At 34.6% G+C, this 21136-nt stretch overlaps 1 protein-coding gene across 11 annotated transcripts in view; it reads right to left on the minus strand.

The window, feature by feature from the left end:
- Mef2 (myocyte enhancer factor 2) overlaps positions 1–21136 on the minus strand; it is a 73108-nt gene that overhangs the window by 18721 nt on the left and 33251 nt on the right. Inside the window, exon 1 of one of the 11 annotated variants that reach the window (XM_072015174.1) lies at positions 5009–5304. The exons of 8 other annotated variants lie outside the window; for them this stretch is intronic. The gene's annotated coding sequence lies outside the window, so the exon portion shown is untranslated. 2 more of the 11 variants (XM_072015173.1, XM_072015172.1) reach the window with 2 other exon arrangements.

Raw genomic sequence — 21136 nt, forward strand, 5'->3', positions numbered from 1 at the left:
TAATCGAATTTGGAACAATCGATGTAGTTTCGATTCGATACTATACGATAACCTATACGAATATTCGACTGCCAACTTTTATTCGATAAATCGAATTGTATCCACTTCGATTAATTGGAAACCTGTGTTCGATTGTAGTAATAAAATTGTATCGTATAATAATAAAAATTATTTGGAAATTAAGAAAAATTGCATCTAACTCGATCAATTAATCGCTTGCATTCGATAGCTTTCTCTCGACTGATGAATTCCAATGCTCGGATACACCGAGTCCGGTAAAAACATAGGCTTTAATGTTGTTCTAATTCTAAACTCCATCAACTATATTTACCGAACCCCCTTTCATTCATTCCGAGCACGCGATCTCTCGCTATATGAATTAACACGCGTTTCACGGGCAAACGTTATTTTTGTCGTGCCTATCTTGTGCATCGCGAAATTATGTTGCACCGTCACCGATCGTAATTATATCACGCTCGTGAATCCGTCGGCTCTCGCGATCGAGTCAAAGGCGATTCCAATACCGACCATTGCCGGTCCAACACGCGATTCGCCTTTACAAGGACATTAAACACTAACCACAATTAAGCAGTCCACTAAGCACGATTACTTCCTATGCTTTTTATACATCTATTCCTTTCCTTATGTATAAGACGATTTTAAATATTTGTCTCATTATCTTCAATTCGTAAAAACTAACAAAGGTTTGCATACATAAGTAATTTTAAGGTTAGATTTAGGTTAAACTGGATTATCAAATATTAGATTCAAGATTCAAATGAGATATTGCATATTTAAGCAAGTATATTCATTGAAAAGCATAAGAGGAACACAGTACACAATAATGTACAAAGGTTAGGTTCCGTTATTTGATGTATCAGACAAAATAACCGAATTATTAAATGTTAGGTACATGTAGAAATGATATTAATTGAAAATCAGAAGGAAAATACAATATGGAGTACATTTAGAGAACAGGTTTCTTTACTCGATATTACGCTTAAATAACCAAAAATTAGATACAAGTGAAATATTCCATGTTACTAATTGCAGATTTCGCGTGTAAAATATAAGTTCATTTTCGTTGATTTTGAGGTTATCTAACAGCTAAAATAGAATGTTACGTTATGGTATAATTGAAAACGGGGATAATCTATATAAATCTTTTAAAAGTAGGTGATGAATTTTTCTAAGCTGCGAAAAGAAAAGTTGAAAGTATGTGCATAAGCAACATTATGATAATGAAAACGCGTATTTAATTCAGGACTTATATAGAGGCACAGCTTCTTCAGTAACTAGACTTCAAATACGTAGTACATTTACTACAGAAGCATAAAAGATTCTTCCATTATTAATATTAAATATATAAAGTCCAGTTCGTATGGTACTGGAAATTTTGCGATATTGTTTAGAGTGCGATAAAGTCCCTTAAAAAAGATGATATAATTTCAACCGATATACATTTATCATTATCTATTACAGTGTGATTATACGATAAGCGTAAAGATACAATCGAGACAAATTCCGCCGCGAATTTTCCATTTATTTCAAAAGAGAAGATAATGGAATGAATCGTTCATTCAACAAGCTGATCGCACGTTTCTCGTATTGTGAAATTCCGCGAATGATTATTATTGGCTATCGGGGGTACGCGATGAAAAAAAGAAAGCCCGGGCAAAAAGCAATAGAGGGTCCACCCGCTCGATGCTTCACTTTGCTAGTGACTAGTGACAATAAAGAGAACACTCGTGGAGAGGCTAGAGAGAGAAGAGGTTGCCGCTCGAGCTGTCGTCCGATCGAATTCGGTTTATTATACAAGAGTGTAGAACGCGAACCGAGGGTCAGCGACCACCGCGTATTTCTCTATACACGTCGCATTTTGCACTCGCGTCCAGAAGCTATCCCTATCGAATCGAGTAATGTCTCGCTATATTACGAACCACCAGCTTTTTATTCTTTGCTCGCTGCTGGAAGTAACAATCTGTGTTCAATGGACTTTATAAATTGATGTGTGATTCGATTCTGTCTAAAGATATTTAAATGTTATTTCTCTCATTTTTATTCAATTACTAGGCTGCGGATTTTCATGCATTTATAGAAAATTTGGAGGTTCAAAAATGCACAGAACGTATATACTAGGCAAAAATATATCTGGTATTTGTTATTATATTTAGTAGGTAAAATTTCCGTCTAAGTTGCATTTTTTAGATTATTCTTTTCATTCACATATCTAGTTGTAAATATTTGACGTTTATTAAATAGACGCCCAGTCGAAATTTGTTAGTTTCTTGTAATTACAATTTTTCTAAGAAGTTTGTTTTATTCCATGTAATCTTGTATGTCTTATTCTATACGTTTTGTGGTGTTTATTAAGTAAATATCGTGATGCAATATTTTATTTTCTCCTAGTTACAGTATCTTGGGGATTTTCTATTTGTTTCATGTAACATTGTGTATTGCTTTATTGAATAAATTTTGTATCGTGTAACGCAAGTAATCTAAATTTGATGAAATTGCCTTTAACTTTAACGGACATTAACGCAGCATTCATATTCTACATCCTGCATTGTAATGCTACATATTGATGAAATTATTACACTACCATTTAACATAACCTATCTAGTAATCTTTAATAGTAATATTTAACAGTTTAAAAAAATGTCTAAAATTTTGCAAGAACTTTGAAGCTAACAATTATTAAGTACTAGTCATTAAATAGGAAACCAGCATTCCCATATATTCATGATTCTTAGTGACACTATTTATCTTAATCCCTAACATAATTACTAAAAAAATATTGTTTTCCATGGGTGGTCATGCCATATCAAACTTCGATATATGGTATCAAACATTGATAACTAGAGAAGATTTAACACTTCATTGGTCCCGATATGCAAGCTATACTAACGCTGTTTTTAATTCTATTATGAAACAGTAATATCATATAATAATATTCATAATTGTCTAATAACAACTTGATGCTAACACCAATCCAATATTTAAATGGTAACATACTAGTTAGGTTAAGTTGCAGATGGGCTTCTTTAATCTGCTATACTAATTTCGATAGGAGGGCTCATACGAGTCGCGATAACATATACTTTATCACATTGGAAGCGACACGCGTACTTAGTATATAGTACGATATGTTGAACTTTGCCAAATCGTTTCCTTCGAATAGTTTGCAACCGGATAAACGTTATCTCGATATCGTGGTGGGTTTGATTCGCTCGTTGATACATCATGTGATTGTGTCGTCGTTCGCAAAAAACGTGTCAGTAGAAAAACAAAGACGAAACCTATAGATATAATCGGGGCAACCAAAATTGCTTTCTTTTTTGTTAGATACTTGTAACATTTATGTTACAAGTGAGTGTTTATAAAATAAACTTATGAATATTTATAATATATATATATAATTTAAATTTTGACAATTATCGAATAAATTGCAGGTTTCAAACGTTTAAGAACCTGCTAACTGCTAATTTTCTGTAACTACATTAGAAAATCGCGCAAGAAAAATAAGAAAACATTATACTATTTATACATCGTATACAGTAAATCATCTAACTTGTAGAAATTTCTATCATAGATAAAATTCGTTCAAAAATTTATCAATTATATGTTAATCCGTTTATACCATTAAGTAAAACCTTTCCTGTATGATATTGATTTTACGTTATTGTGTCACAAAAATAATTCGAAATATAAAAATCCATTACAACTCTAAATTAGATATCTGAAAGCATTTTAACGAATTTTTATAGAATAAACGTGCGAAATTCGTGCCGAACCTAAAACATCCTATTGTTATTGCTAATGATAAATAACTGTAGCCAACTATCAACAAGAAAAGAACTGTTTCACAATTGAACACTGCGTTTGATAAACTCACCGACTCGAAGTGAGCTCGATCAGTCGAACATTTCGACGGCTCGTTCGCCAATCGATCGATCTTCTTGCGCACACTGAATCGATATCAAAACAAAGATGGCGAGAGATCGCGCACTCTTCACAGATGTTATTATCACAATGTAATTGGAGAATCTCCGTTCAGGCACTCGGTCATGCGAAGTTTCAAAAATCCACACGTTTATTGTCTGTATCAAAATTCCATCTATGTCTCAATAAAAATCTGGACTCGTAAAAGTGACTTCTTGATCGCTCTACGACCATAAAGAGAAAGAGAGAGGGGGGAGAAAGAGCGAAAGAGAGAGAGAGAGAAAAAAAGAAACGTATTATCCGAATGATATAATATTTGTCTTCAGATCCACTTCCGTTGTAGACAAATGTTAAACTAGAGATTCACGGAATAGCCTCCATTGGTCACAATACAGTTTACTTCGTTACAGGCACGTTTTTCAAACTTTTATTGAAAACTAGTCAGCATTTAATTTTCATTCGCACACGCAAACACACATGTAGGAAATATAGATATATATATATATATATGTGTGTACATATGTATATATCTATAATATATGTATACACGTATATACGAAGCTATAAGTGAGAAAATACAATTATCGAGAGGTTAGCCTAGTCAAAGGTGCGAGGAGAAAAGCTCGTTCTCCAGAACGGACGTCAATGGTCCCGCGATCGATATCTCCCCACTAACACCCTCGCGAAAGGTACAACTTTAAGATCAAAACAAAACTTCTCGTCGAAGCCGATTACGTAGAAATAACACACGAGCTTTTTGGCACGTACATCAAAACTTGCACTCGTTTTTTTTTCCTGGTGATTCGATCAACCACGCGTCACTTGGTTCGCACGTTGGATTTCATCTGGGGTTCGTCAAACATCGACAAACAAGCCAATCAACGTATTCCATTCGATAACGACAACGTATATACGGCGACAACAAGAAACTTCCTTTATTACTTCGCGATTGAATGTCTTCTTCGTCTTCTTGCACTTTTGTCGTTTCTTTGTCCCCTTCTGGTATGTATCACGATATATTCGTGATATATCGATACTTTCTCCTTCTGTGTTTTTTTTTTCTCACCTTTACGATTTTATTAAACGTGTAAAGATGAACGCCAAGCGAAAAAACGATTCTTCAGGATCCAGCTAACCAGGAAGCTAGGTTAGCTAGGTTAGAATTATCCTGGCTGACTAGAAGCGATGACTAGAAACGCGCGTCCGTTTCTTAAAATATATTTTTTTCACGTGCGGCGGAGCCGTCGATTCGCACTGTGCTCCACGTAGAAGATTCAAATTTAGAAGCGTCGTATCGGACGGTAAAAAAGCGGGCCGCGCGCGCCTCGACCAGTTCGCGGTCGAGCCTGAAATAAAGATTTGAGGAAGTCGCGTGGAGAGCACGGGAACGAAAGAAAGAGAGAGGAAGAGAAATAGAGAAAGAGGGTAAATGAGAAAGGAGGAGGGGGGCGCCTGGCCGTGTTGCACATACCAGTCGGTCCACCTCGCCTCTGAAGTTCGCCTCGGCACGCCGAACTAACGTCGACGAGGTTCAACCGTTGATTGGCTCTCGCCGAGATCGACGTCAGACGCCGACTCGCCAATTGCGCGCCGCCGTATGCGCCGCGCATGCGCACCGCTTTCAGCCTCGACAGTCGCGCTGGCATTTCAGCTTCGACCGCGCGTTGAACGACGTTATTACGGTTTCGTGTTATAATATTCGACTGTCAATTAGTCCTTTTTTATGTCCATATATGGATGATTGAGTCTTTTAATTATTTTAACACGTTGATTGCCACACATATTTTATATATTATGCCCTGGAAGCAATAAATTGAAATATATTATATTATAACATTTAATTTTTGCAAAATATATTGTATTTGCGCACTTTCTTCTGACGATGTTATCTAAATCATTCACATTGTTGAAAATTGTTTAGTCCATGAAATTTATCTTATTTGAACTGTTCGGAACAATTTAGTTCTAAATTTAGTTCTACACAATTTAGTAACGTGGGTCACCGGTGGTCACCGTGGTAGTCAACGTGTTATGGTCACACTTTGCGCTTAGAAAATTTAGTTATATGATCTAAAGAGAAAAGGAAATTTTTTATTTGAAGTGATTAACCCAGCTACGCTTTTTATATCATTTCTAACCCAGTCGTGCTTTTCTAACATTAAGAAATGTTTCACTTTAATTTCCTTTTGATTTTCAGCTTCAATTTTATGCTGAAGTTTTGCTTAAAATATTATAAGTCTTCTTGCTTATTGAAATAAGAGTAAAATTAGCATATAAAAATTCGAGAATCGCAGCAAGGTTAAAAATTAGATAAAGTATTATAGATAATAAAAATAAAAGTAAATAATAGTAAATAATAAATAATATTTGAAATCTGTAAAATATGAGGTACTTAGAGAAATGTTTAGATAACAAGTGAATATGTATTATTAAAAAAATGTCAACTTTTATAGATATTGTCAACATATTATATAAATAAAAATAAAGAAATTATTCTAATAAAAATATACCAGATGAGTCTTTTGAAGCACCAACATATGACTATTCTTTTTATTTTAAATGTAAAGGATTCCAAAGTAAAGCATAAAATTGAGAATAATACACATTCTTTTAAGAATATAGGAAAGTAATCGAAATATCGCTGGTCATTCATAAACGTTTCGTCCATAAGTTGTAAGTCGGCTCATGTCGGAGTCAATGTAAATTATAACCACAAAAGTTCAGATAGCTATGCGTAAAAGTGGCATCTTTACACTTTATTAATATTTCGCCAGCCAGAAATAACGACGCGGTTAAAGAATTTAACCGACTACACTGTATCACTTGTGGTACTCAAAGTGTACGTTGGAGGATGAAAATAACGAATGCATTATAAACAGTACCCCATTTGAACTACGATTATCGATCGATACATGTACATTATTATACATGTGTTCTATCGATCGTTCGAGTAATAAATCAAAGTCAAATATGTGCCGTTTCTAACATAACAACATAAGATGAAATTCTACCGAGTAAACTGTCAGGCGTAAATATATTCGATATTTGATTTCGATTATCTGCGATTAGAGTTCGAATTTGACTCGATTAATCAGATTTTCATATATTGCACAACCGATTTCTTAAATATTTAAAGATTTCGATGTCAATACAAAAGATTTTGATTACACAGTTGTATCATCGAAATTTGATTCAGCGACCCAAGTTCCGAGCTTAAGATCCTTAAGTCATTGAGTATGAGATTACATAGACATGATACCACGCATAATGGAAACGTCACTTTTACGTGTCAATAGCTTGACACGAGTACAGTTCTCCTACCAGTATAATGTCACAGTTGAACTATCATCCGTACATGTATATACATTAGTCTCATTTATCCCTGCCTAATCCGTTATACACACATACAGTGCCAGATTTTTAATCCCATACGTTTTGTTTTATTACGTCTATCCAACATATGTTACATGCATAATATACAAACATTAAATATTCATTGAGTACATCAGTCTACAAAAACATGAACATTATTTGTATTTATCCAAAAACTTCCACAAATGCCGTTATGCAGATCATTTCTTATTAATCAAAGTTTGTCAACCGTATTAGTTAATTTGAGGTTATGTTATGTTAAATTCTCATCATTGCGTTTCTGACAGCGATTCGTTCGATTGAAAAGGAATTAACCGATGAAAATCAGGGAGAGATCATGCTTTTATAGTGACAATTGGAATGCTAGGAGAAAATTGTTGACGCTACCAGGCAATATTCTAACTTGTATGGGATCGGTATTTGAAATTGACAAGACGATTGATCGAATATTGCGGCGAATACGTCGAATTACGGGGGCAGACAAATACAGAGGCCATATCACGGCGGATGCCATCGGTAAACTCGAAAATCCAACTCGATAAATATTAAACGAGCCGAGACGCTTGATGGCTTCTAGCGACTAGCTTCCATCAGTTATTCGCCAGCCATCCGACAGCCGTGCGAAATGAAATTGAATCGAGGAGCCACATTCGAGTCGCTTGAACACTTCGAACCTGATTACGTAATATTTCAAATCAATTTCGAAAGATTAGGGGGTGGTGTTTTTCCAAAATGGAAACTGAACTCAAATAACACTTGTCTTTGGTTACTTTAAATATCTTCGACACTTAATCTATGTGTTAGATGAAATATTATGATAACTGCATAATTCTACTAATTAAGTAATTAAGGAATTTAATGTGAAAAATTTGTAACAAGACATAATATTTTAATTGAAGAATAAAGATAGATAATTTCATACAGATTTGGATAAGACATATTCGAGATAAATTTGAATAACCTGCTTGAAAATACCATTAAAAAAACAGTGCAGTAGTTATGGAAGTATAATGTTTGAACTTAACACGCTCTCAAAATCCGAAAATTATTCAACAAATCAAATGGAAAAATTAGTAGATTCTACTGTGAGATTTAAATGATGAATATTACTTCGATCGAGAGAATTACTTCTTCGAAAAGATGAAGTCACCCAAGAGGACACACACGATCGTCACAGTGACCTGAATTTCGGGCAAGATGAGGGAAAAGGGAGAAAATCAATTGACTGAACATTTTATCAAATCTTAATTTTATCAAATTACGCTCTCTACGATGAAATATTCAAATTGAACACTATTGTAAATCACTAAAAGTGACTAACGAGTGTCACATTCCCACTATAAGAAAAAGACTTTCAGAATCAATTATGAACCTAATTATAACCTCCTAAGAACCACCTTTACCACAGTTTTTCAATTACATGAACTTTCGAAAGGAATTTTTAATTTCCAAGTTACAGGAACAACCAATTAAAAAGATTGTCAATTTTCTTTTAATAAAATCATTACAACATAACCTAATTTATCCTTACCAAATGACACTAGCCACAAATAAAGAATACTCACAGTTCAAATTCCTCTTTCAAACTAATATAGTAATAGCAAATCGAAATAGAGATTCATCCTTAGAAAAGAGAGAGAGAGAGAGAGAGAGAGAGAGAGAGAGAGAGATATAAGAAGGAAAAACAAAGAGCATCTAGAATCTAGACTGGCAGAGTAAAAACGTCCTGTCGAATCATCTTCGTACGCGAAAAAAGCTCAGCAGCAAGAGCTGGCAATGCCTGTCGATATTTAACGAATTATCCCAGGTGCGGGTAAATATAAATCTACTCCAGGTCGGATCGTATGTATTATGCATGAGCTGCAATGTAGCTGTCCCCCTACAGAGGCCGGATAACCTAACCCGTCGAGAGAGCCGGCGAGTGTTCAATATATCCTAGCCTATCGATCTCGTCGACCGAGCGCGAAAAGACGCGAGAAACGGGATAGTGGATAAGTAATTAATATTCTCCGGATAGAGATAACGAGCGATACCGTAGAGGAGGACAACACCGGCAAATTCTGATGCACGCGTGCTTGCACTCAGAGTTGTAGCCTAAAGAGGATCGACGGGTGGACTAGTGACACAATGAGAGATAGAAATACAATATGTTTAGGGAATTTTCTGGGAACTTTTATTTGATATTATCTAGTCTCTCACGTAATTGGTTTTGTGGCCATTATTTATAAGAAACTAAATACTAGGAATTTAAGAAATGTATTATTTATTATTAGATATTATTATTTTAGGAAATATATAAATTATCCAATGTGTATATATAAAATATTCAGTGTTACATAGACTACTTTAGATCTAATTTGGTTTAATAGATATTAATGTAGTAAGTGGTCCAAAATTTCTATTTACATTCATTTACATAAAAATATGAATTTGAATAAAAATCCAGTTATAATATCATTATACAATACGAAGAAAATAGAATAAATTTGCTAGATTTCATTTACTAGCTTCGTTACATTTTCATTATATACCTGGATTAGATACCGGGTTGGTTTTGAGTTGCGATTATTGAGTAAAATCTTTATGAAAATTTGATTTTTCCAACGAATAATAGATCCTTCTGACTGCAGCCAATGAACAAAATCGGGATAAATGTAATAATAACTTTATATCAAAGGCAGATACAAGTAAATGAAAGAAAACCAAGATAAATATACCAATAATAATTTAATAATAATTTTATACATTATTTAGTCGAACAGAATCTGTAGATTCAAAACATTAATTTGAACGTATAAAATTATGTAATTATTAGAACTCATTTTTTTTATTTATGAAATAGCTAATCCAGAACCTGCTCAAACAATTAATTTTTTCCAAAGCGAACAATGTTATTGCGTTTGATGACGTCTAAGGTTGCTTAACAGTTACAACACAATGTATCGCAGTGAGTAGACCGATCGGTGGCAATTGTATCTGCAACAATGGCAGATGTCAAATTGTCGGATGATCTTCGTTGAACGCGGAACGTAAGCTACTTTTGTGAAGACACACCGATACATTATGCATTCTTGAGCGTGCAAGTTTACGCGAGATGCTTCAGAGAGGTTTGCATTACAAAAATATCTTGGACGAATGCTTGGAACTCTCGATAACTCGCTACGAAAGTCTAAACTGTCCACACTGTTTGTAATGCGGCTTTTTTCTTTGATCAGAAAATGAATCAGAATTCTCGATATTTGACTTCTACAATTTTTAAATGTTACTTTTTATTATCATGTTTGTAACTTTTAAGTTAAAGACTCTCGTTGTAAAGAATAAATGAAATAGAAATTTTCGAACATGATTTTACTTGAACTATAATAAACTGCCTTTTATCGTAAACATTTTTCTATCCTCTTATTTGAAGCTCATTTACTTTCTATACGAAATTATTTCATATACGTAAATTATTATCGTTGTTATGAGACTTGACTGTTACGATTATATTGGTAACGTCTGAAACCAGTCTGAAAATACATAGAGGAATTACAAGATATTTAGTACAGGCACATATGTATTTCGCAGAGGAAAATTGATCCCGCTCAATATTCAACGGGACCATATTTAACACTTATCATATACTTAAGATGGCTATTCATATGTATTATAATTCTCTACTAAATATATGATTGCAGTCAGGATCTTGTATCTCCTGATCCATTCATATATATTTTCAGGTTGGTTTCAAATTTTATCCAATGTAACCATAGCAATTCTGTTTAATTACAGTTCTAATGTGATTTTAAAATACTTTATATAACACACACAATATGAACATAAAAGCTTCTCATGGTAATGATTTCCTGGGTCAGTGTATATATTATATGAGCCGTCCATAAGCCGAAATGATAAAGTTCAATTTTTGAAACTTTTAAAATTGTAATGCCAAGCCACTTGATTGATACTTATCTTATATAGTCTCACCAATTTTCTGCTTTTTGTTTTGTATAAATAAACGGCTTGTAATATTATAACACCAGTCGATATTTAGTGCTAAATTGTACGGTTTCCACTGCTTTTATTTTCAAAATATGTATTTTATTACAAATCTGTTATTTCGTTCACATTATACGTGTCTTATAATGTAAAATACTAAATAAAGTAAAATATTTTAGAATTTTTCGATAGATGTAACGAGTACTTATATACCTCAGTGTCCTACTATTTATGGCCAGTATGTACAGTGAATATAAATTCAAGTACATATTTAAATCAAAAATCGTGCGATAGCAGCGCCATATGGTTAGCGGTCATTTTTTCAAATTATTTCTCCTAACCTCCTTCTTATTCCTAACAAGAGAAGAATATGTAATGCATATGAATAGTTGAAGAGAGAGATAATTTTGTGGAGGAGACCACACATGCACACGTAACACAAAGACAGGGCATGGAGAGCGTTTCCATTTCATTGATTGCTCGCGTCGCGACTCGATGGGACGGAACGTGTATCGGGTAAACGTCAGCGTGGCAAGTTGCGCGGCCGGAATAATCGGCCCGCTGAAACGTAGTTAATCATAATGCCGATTATTTCGCGGATAGTTGCAGGAACCGGCGTCTATTTCCGTTTCACCGTCCGTCTCGTTTCTGTCATTCCCGATACGATTCTATTTGCGAGTGATCGACCGGGTCACACGGTTAAGCGTCGTTCATCCGATAATGAAGATGGACTTCTCGAGATTTTCCTGTAGAATTTAATATCAGATTGAACGCGGTGCACGTACCGCGCAAGATCGAATCGAATCGAGTTCTCCGAAACATTGGAACGGTCCCTTTATTATCGATCGAGGTGACTCTCATCAAATATGAAATTTGGAAGATGATAAATAGCATGTTCTCAGTTACAAAATAATATACTGAGGTTGCGACACTTTAGTTTTCTAATTTGTCTTCTGGGATAATATTAGTAAATTAATAAGTTATAAGTAGAGGGCAGATTTTTATGCACTTTTATATCTTTATAAATATACCTAAAGAAATAGAACCTAAATAGAGATTCGTTTCATCTGTTAAGTATTATAATAAATATTCTACTTGGAATGTTTTTTGCACCTTAAAATTTCCCATAAATGCATAAATTCCCCATATTAGGCAACGTTTAGTTATAAGATATAGGTTATAGTTTTTCTCTTACGATTTTATAACTTTCCATCAAACAGAATAGTCAAATAATCTATAATCTCAAAAATTCTCTGACAAAATTTCGTTTGCTTTATTAATTGAACTCATTACTGCCATTTAAGGATGTTTATTAATATCCGTAATTTGTAATTCAAGACTTGGGAAACATTTGGTATTATTAAAAATCTTATCATGTAATTAAAGCATTTTCTTGGCATCAGCTAAATTAGGATAAGCCCTGACTGCACATTCCTCGCTGATGTTTATTTATAGGTTATGTAAGTGGGCATTAAGTCGTTTTAACAGTGTACTGAGTCGTGCATGGTCCAGTATAGCGGCTGTTCGTGCACAGGGATAAATTCACGGATGGTTACTATTGGGGTTCTTAATAATGAAAGGGTTAACACGTTCCCTGTCGCGTGGGTCGCGTACGTTGAATTTTACATTGAGATCGGGTATTTCCTCTGCTAAATACGGTACGTGATATTTTACAAAATTCGAGATGAGTATTCGAAATACCTATAATCATTGTTTTATAACAAATAATATATGTTGTATAATTTCTTGACTGGTAAATTTAATTCTTGCAGATTATATAAATATTATTAGAATTTCCCGCCATGGAGAAAGTTGATGGTTTTAATAATAAATTACTGGATAGTGAATCTCTATGCAACTATAGAAAATTGAAAGTTGATATGGAGAAATATATACAATTATAAAATATCCAAAATATAATTATTGTAATATTTAGCTTCTATTCTTTTTAATTATGTCTACGAAAATGTGAATTTACATAAATATCAGTCAATAGATTATTATTTTTACAATATATTAGGAAAATTATATTTTTAATAATGATAGGATTTAAGAATCTCCGACGATCACAGGTATTGATATATTTTTTAGTAAGAAAATCACGCAATTGAAATTCAAGGTGGGCGCTGGGAAGATTCGTTCGCTTTGTTTTTCGTTTCTTCAACTATTTCCATCTGCATGTTAAACGTGCAACAGAAAAATACATTTAATCGAACCCATTATGTAAATCAGCTTTATTAGTTTAACTTGATTTCGCTTTAGACGACGTGCTATTTATTTATCTATTTATTTCTTTACATATAGAAAGGATTTTCTATATATGTGTATATGTATGTGTGTAAACAGGATATCATAATAATAATAATAATAATAATAATAATGACTGCCAAGGAGGAGAAAGCCTTTATATAAAAGTTCATCAATTCTGAAACAGCTACAGTTTACGTTAACGAGATTCGAGATTATTATAATTATAAAGTAGTGGTTTTTATAGATAATTGTTTAGTACTTTGAGAAATAATTTGTATTTTGCTCGTGAGAATACTAAGTACGAAATTAAATAATTCGCTACTGAGAAAACAATAATGCTCATTTCCATACTAACATTTTCCACTTCTTAGAAGTTCTTATAGAATAATTCTATAATTAAGCGTCTACGATAATTAAGTATGGCTTATCAGAGTGCGTAATTCTATGTCATCAGCGAATGTGCTGTTATACATCGTATTTCAAAATTGTACAATTCTACTAATTATTTTCTGATTCTACTAATTCGCAAAGTAATTGTACCATAGCTTTTAGTAAGAATTACTTTAATAAAGATCGACCATATTTCAATAAAGATTACGAACAACAGAACTGATCATTTTCCTGGAAATTCCAAATACAAAATATGAAAGAAAATAGCGCGACAATCCAAACTAAGTTCGCTATAAAATCAACTTTCAATAAAAATAACTTTAATAAAGATTGAATCGCTCTCGAAGAACGATCGGTAAAGTGCGGATTTCTACGCGATTATCTAAAATCTAAAAATCTACAAATTGTTAAATCTTCAAAAATGTATAGGATACAAATGATACGCAAACATATATAAAATATCCGTGACGTAGTAGTACTTTCGATAATATTTAACCAGTAAAATAATTTCCCACCTAGTTGCCGTTCGTTAAATTCTATTCGTAAAGATATAAATTTGCAGAAATATCAGCAACCTAATGGTTAGAATTGTCATCGAGAGATACGAAGGAAAAATCGCACGATCCCATAGGATGCAACGGGGTTCGATCGAGTCGCATAGCCGTTGAAAAAGCGTGCTCCGGAGAAAGCGGGGAAAAAGCGAGGAAAAAGGGAACGGTTAACTAGACGCGGATACCTTAGAGCACTGTGTAAAAGGGATGTCGGCCCTCGTGATCTCCTTTTGCTCGACGGTGCGAAGGAAAAACAATACCTACACGTAACAAATACCTTTGGAGAGCCCCGATCAATAGCAATATCGGGACACACTGTGCCGTGGTACCCTATGCTCTTGGATATGTACGAATATCGCATTATGACTTCCCACCGTCTATACTTTTCTCAATAATCATAATATTCTGTTGGAATTTTTGAAATTAAATTTGCTGAGTTTGAAACTCGTTGTAAGTTGCTTCGTGTTTAACGAAGATCAGAAATTATGTCGAACCTAGTCCTATCTGGGTAAGTTTTAGGGGAGTTAGCACTTTATGTTGCTTTAGATAAGCGCGTCATACGAGAGGAATCTCTTAGTTGGTTCCGTCTGAGGAATTTTTTCTGGTGGAATCAGTACATTACGTTGATCGTTGAAATTTCTTGTTAAATACCAACCAAATAATAAAGTTTGGAGTTTCATATTTTCTGGGAACTGGACATTAACTAAACGATAAAACTTGAACGCAAATTCCAAAATATTCTCGATCAATATTCACCCAGTCGAAATTCTACAGCGGGAAATTCATATTTTTAGAAAAGAACCACATGCTACAACTATAAGTGGAGAACACAGCTTCAAAAATGTTACAAAATTTAAAGAAATCCTTTTGCGGATTTCTTGTCTTCGACTTTTCTAACATTCGAACAATCAGAATTTCACATCTTCCCTCAAAAGCCATCAATCGAATAATAAAGCTTTGAGAACATCGCTCAAGATGAAGAGATCTTCAACCCTTGCAAGATTCAGCTGAGTTTCCTACAATCGGAATTTCGTATTACCGAAAGACCTAAATACCGAATTAAAATTCAAAGTTCGAATATCAAAACTTCGACAGCGTTAAAAATTCCCAAAAAGGCTAACCTACGAAACCATAATATTTCGTTTTAACAAGCGGACAATAGTTGCCACTGCAGCCATTTCAGACACAAGCCGTCGCACGAACTCGTGAGATCTCGTTAATCGTCACGAGACGTCAGCAGACGTACGACGAACAGCTAGCTTCCCGTATAAGGAGGAAAGGCTGGTTTTAAAGGATGGAGAATGAAAATACCAGGTGGCCACCAAACCATCTCTCGGCTCTAGAGCGAAACTAGCGAGTCGAAAAGGCGATCGTAACGGCTGTCCTGTCCCTCAGACGCACGACATTCGAGGTCCAGGCGGCGTCTGTTGCCATACCGGATATCCGCTCATCCTGCCATCACCGTAGAAACATCTTGGCTTCCGACGACGCTGGAAAATCTCTCTGCAGCCCGTTCGCTTATAAAATACGAACACGTGTCCTGCTGTGTTCGAATATATAGGCCTTTCGATAAGTGTTCTCGACTCGGTTTCTATTACGCGTCGATAAATCAATTTAGCTTGGGTTTGAGTGTTTTGGATTCGAGGAGCATGATATAACTTGAAATATTGCCGATTGCATCTCTAATCGCTTAATGCCTGTGTATAAGGGCATAGATTTAGCGATGTTTAGTTTAGTTGATTATTTCCAGTCGTTGATTTTTATGGATCTCAGAGTTAGAAAGTTTAGACGTGCTTTGATAAATTTTTACCATGCGAATAATTTATTTAGTATTTGTCACAGGCTTTCAGTGACATAGCTGACGATTTTGAATTTTAATAAATAGAAAAAAATCTATAATAAGACGTACATTGAATGTATAATAGAAACAAGAAGAAAATATTATATCTTCCCATTATAGATATAAATAATTCATTACAGTTCCGCCTGGAATCACTTATACCTCGAGTTTCTTCCTATTTTAGAATAAGTAAATGAATTTTTCTCTGGCATCGATCACAAAAAGTTAGTCAATCATAATTATAAAATAAGAATTGAAGTTCTACGAACACGATAGAAACGTTGTCACTCTTATTTCTCTACTAAACGAAATATCTATATATAATGGTAGGAAAAGCTAATATTTTTCACAAAACTGGAAGGAATAATTATTATTCCGTTGAAAAGATAAAGAACGATAGTGATAATTATACCCCTAAGGAGGTCAAGAATAATAACAATTAAGATTATATAAAATAACATTGAGTAGAAATCTATTCGTTATCTTCTACGTTGCATTAATTACTAATTCACTTTAAACTTATATATTTTCTTCTCGCTAGTCAATTTTCAATTACCAATTTGAACATTTATAAAACGTATAAAATAAGAATGTAGAAGTTTAGAAAGTAATTTTCTATCGTTTGAATAAATCAGAATTGATCGAAAAGTAAAATCGAAAAATAGATGATAAAATCAAAAAAGATTGATTTCTATATTATTATTTTTTATTCGTTTATCGCAGCGAGGCTCGAAGTCCAGCGGAATCGCTCTGAATTAATTTCTATGTCTAATAGCAGGAAAAGACAAACGTGAAAAAATAAAGAAGGGCAACAACCAAGTAAAAAGTAAATATAATAGAAAAAGAAACAAAAAAGAAACGGAAACAAACATTCAACGAAGCAACGACAAGTTACCTGCATCGATAAAAAGGACGAAAGGAACTACATTCCCAACATACTTCTACGAATGGCAAAAAAGCTCCGTAGAACGAGTTTCGGCGCGTTTATCTTTTGAAACGGGACGAAATCCGTGGCAGAGGCACCAAGAGCTGCCATTTAACCGTGGCACGTGTGATCTGCGCACTTGGCACGCGACCAAAAGCGAGAGAATAAGACCAAACTCCGGAGATGACGTCACCAGGTGACTAGTATCACGAAGACCGGACGAAATCTCCGAGAGCGAGGCCATCCGATCATTCCCGTTTTGCAGTGTGTTCACACCGTGAACTATCGCCAGGCACACGCTTTCATCGACGACGAGGGGGAGCAACAGGTTCCACTCTCTCTGTTTTTACGGTTCCACCGAGGAAACGAAGCCCTTTCGACTCGCGACGAAAGCTTTGTCTCTGCGATTTGCTCGATCGAAACGATTAGAGCGCGCTTACTTCCCCAGGGGGATCGAGAAGTGTTTTCGATCCTTAATAACGATTGCTCGATGCTTCTCTCTGTTCCAATTGTTATTGTTTGCAGATTTACTATTTGAAGCTCGCTGTTTCTAGGGAATTTTTTTTTTTTTTGTCATTCTTAAAAGTACGTTGGAAATGTGTTTGAACGTTTTATTCGACATTCCGTTTGGTACCACTTTTACGTTGCTCTCTGAAAAGCTCTAACACTCCTGATGGTTTGGGGTGGTTTTCTTCGGATACATTCTACGTTTATCTCGATCATCATCATTTGGAATCGACAGAGCAAATCGACAATAGAATAAGTGAAAGTGCTCCTCCTTTATGGTGGTTTTAGAATTAAGAATGAAATAAATCAAAATGTGTTTTGTCCTTACAATGTGTTAGAGTTCTTGCATGCTCATAATTCACCGATAGCTGAGCTTCAACGTTCTTGTTAGATGCCCTTCTCGTACTTGTTAGTTGGAAGCTATACTACAGAAATATTTCTCTATGATGCCGTAGATTCGATTTTTTGGTATATAAATATTCAATGGTTCGAGCGTTTTACTATTTATACGTTTTAGTATTCGAACGTTTCGGTACACGAATATCCTACTATTAGGATGTTTCGCTATCTAAACATTCCACTATTTGTATATTTTATTTGCCATATGTGCACGATGCGTAAAATTCCCCAAATTACTTAAAATCTTGTTTAAACATTGCAAATTCTTCCTGTTTGCAAAATATCGTGCAATGAGATAAAGAAATTAGCTAGAGGAGGATCCTTGAGGAAGGTTCCTTGCTGGTAAATCCGACTATCCAACTTCTAGCATGCTAAAGTATAGATTTTGTCCACTTGTTACCGATTAGCTAACGAGGCTATTTTTCTGTTGGAAATCTCAAATGGATTTGTCGACTGTCCACAGCTCCTTAGCCTTACCACCACCTCCACGCATCATCCTATCCTCTAGTCTAAGTCTCATTCCTTCTATCCTCCGTTCTTCTCCTCTATATTTCACCATACAGACGCCCTATATGCCAATTCTCTATGCAATTATTCCAACTTTTTTCCCACCTCAACCAGCAACCTTAGAGAGAAGGTTTATGTAACTTTAGCTAACTCGAGCGATGCACTAACGCAGTTTTAACACTTTGAGGACCGTATGCTCGGACAAGCATATAGCCTGAATTCCCGCGTACCTTTGGAGCGATCGAAAAGATACGAAAAAGTCGCTCGGGAAGTTTATTCTGATTTACATTTCGATCCGATATACATCTATTGAATTATGTAAATTTATATAAAATAAACTGAATTATATAGGTGGCATTTTGTTCCACAACTTTTCTCCATCTTTCACGCAACTCGAATATTCGGGTTTCTCGGCGAGAAACTTTTCGACGTGATTTTTTATGTCGGCCAGATTTCTTAGAAATTGGAGCGAACTTTCCGAGCGACCAATATTATATCCAATACTTTTTTTTACTATTTTAACAGTAGTTAATATTTTTATAGGATATGAAGTACGTAAAACGTCTCCAGTCTGCAAAGTAAATTAATTCAGCGTACTCACAGCGTCTCACAGAGACTATAAGATACTTATCTTCCCCTTACTTTGTAGCCACCTTCTCGCAGAAACAGATCTTATCCCGTTTAATTAATAAATTAAATGAAATTACATGAAAACGTGAGCAAGATTGCAATGCAAGAACTTTGGAATCAAGAATTAAAGAAGTTCTACCTTATTTCGTTCTAAAATTAAAGATACCTCCTCGTCTCTCCATTCTTTTCCAAGAAAATAAAAAAAAAAAAAAATGAAAAGAAAAGATATGAAAACAATGAAGTTTCTAACATTTTGAAAAGCTGCGTCGAATCGAAACAGAGACACAGACACCTAGTGTTCCTTTCGCCGAAGAAAGTTTCTCTGTGCCAAGTGCGTCTTTAAAAAGGGGTGAAACCCGTCGATCATTATAACACAGTTTCAAGGTGGTCGAGTGACGAGCTACAAATTGATCCTCATTCACCCTTCTCTGCTCGTGTATGCGAGGGAAAAAGCGCGCGAGCGCACCAAGCAAAGTTACCCTGAAATAACTCTTGCAGATTATGCGAGGTGAAAGAAGATAAAACGCGTATAAAGAGGCTAGTGAAAGTGCGAACTAATTTAACGTGTAAACTACTCTTGGCCTTTACAACGTTAATCTTCGCCAAAGAAATCCAATCGATCTTTTATTCTTCTCTCTCTTATTTTCTTTTTTTTTTTTTAATTTTTTACTATTCCCAATAAAGAATCGTCATCCGGAGATATATTTCTCAGAAATTTCTCACGTTTAACTTCTACGATTCTTTAATTCAATTATTTGTTCGATTATTTAATTACATAGAGGATGAAGCAATTAGAATACGTGCATTTACAAAGACAGGTAGTTACCGGGCATAGACACTTGCAGGGAGAAAGGAAAATTAGAGCAAAATATAAATGAAAGGGCATAATTATACGGTAAATTAAAGATAAAGATAACGTCTCGTAGATCGCTCGCTCGAATGACGCCGTCACTGGTGAAGAAGAGATCTATGGGGACTGAAAAACTATTAGCTATAAAGCAAATACGATTTAGGATATCCGATGCACTTATAAACATTTAGACTTATAAATGAGACATTGAAAGAGTAACGGCTCCCTTGATGATTCGAGTGACGCAATAATTTTCTAAAGTTATTTTTTATTCGAAAATTTATCACGAAATTAATATTTGGTACGTACTTTTTATCATATTCGCGACATATAGAACTTACGATTTAAAACGTAAAATAAAATAATAACTTTTAAAAGCCGTTTAACAATTCTCTAATCGATATTCGCACATACTGACTCCTAATTTTCCACAAGTGTCCTAATAATATTTATATATGGGGGTGCGTGCGTGTGGAATTTCGAGGGTTGAAAAATGAATTAGCTAAGACAGTAAGAACGATGGATCCAGGGTATAGCTTGGTTAGATATAGCGAGCTGATCACAATGATGCGAACGTGAACGAGGAGTAGGTATTCGTCGTTGTTACGTTCGATTTGGACGATGATCAAGGTGACGAGCAAAGGGCAGAAGAACGAATGTGACGTTCCATCTGCGTGTTATTCGCCGATCTACATTTACATACTAGGTGTTTCGTAGCAAACAAATCATCCAAGTCGAAGAAAAAATTCCCCCTGTTTCAGCCTGTATATCTTAACTTTAGATATTTATACTCTGTGGAAATTTATTCCGTCATTATTCTATAATTTATTATTACGTAATAATACATTTATTATTCCGTCTGTATACTTTCATATTCTTCGAAGAAATATTTTGATGAATTTTGCGCAGTAAATTCGAATAGAATCTAAGGAATATTTACATATTTCGATAAAGTAGAATACACGTCGTGGGTCCTTTAGAATTTTTTTTTTATG

This window comes from Bombus fervidus, chromosome 13 (genome assembly GCF_041682495.2).
Source record: "Bombus fervidus isolate BK054 chromosome 13, iyBomFerv1, whole genome shotgun sequence".
NCBI classification, from domain to species: Eukaryota; Metazoa; Arthropoda; class Insecta; order Hymenoptera; family Apidae; genus Bombus; species Bombus fervidus.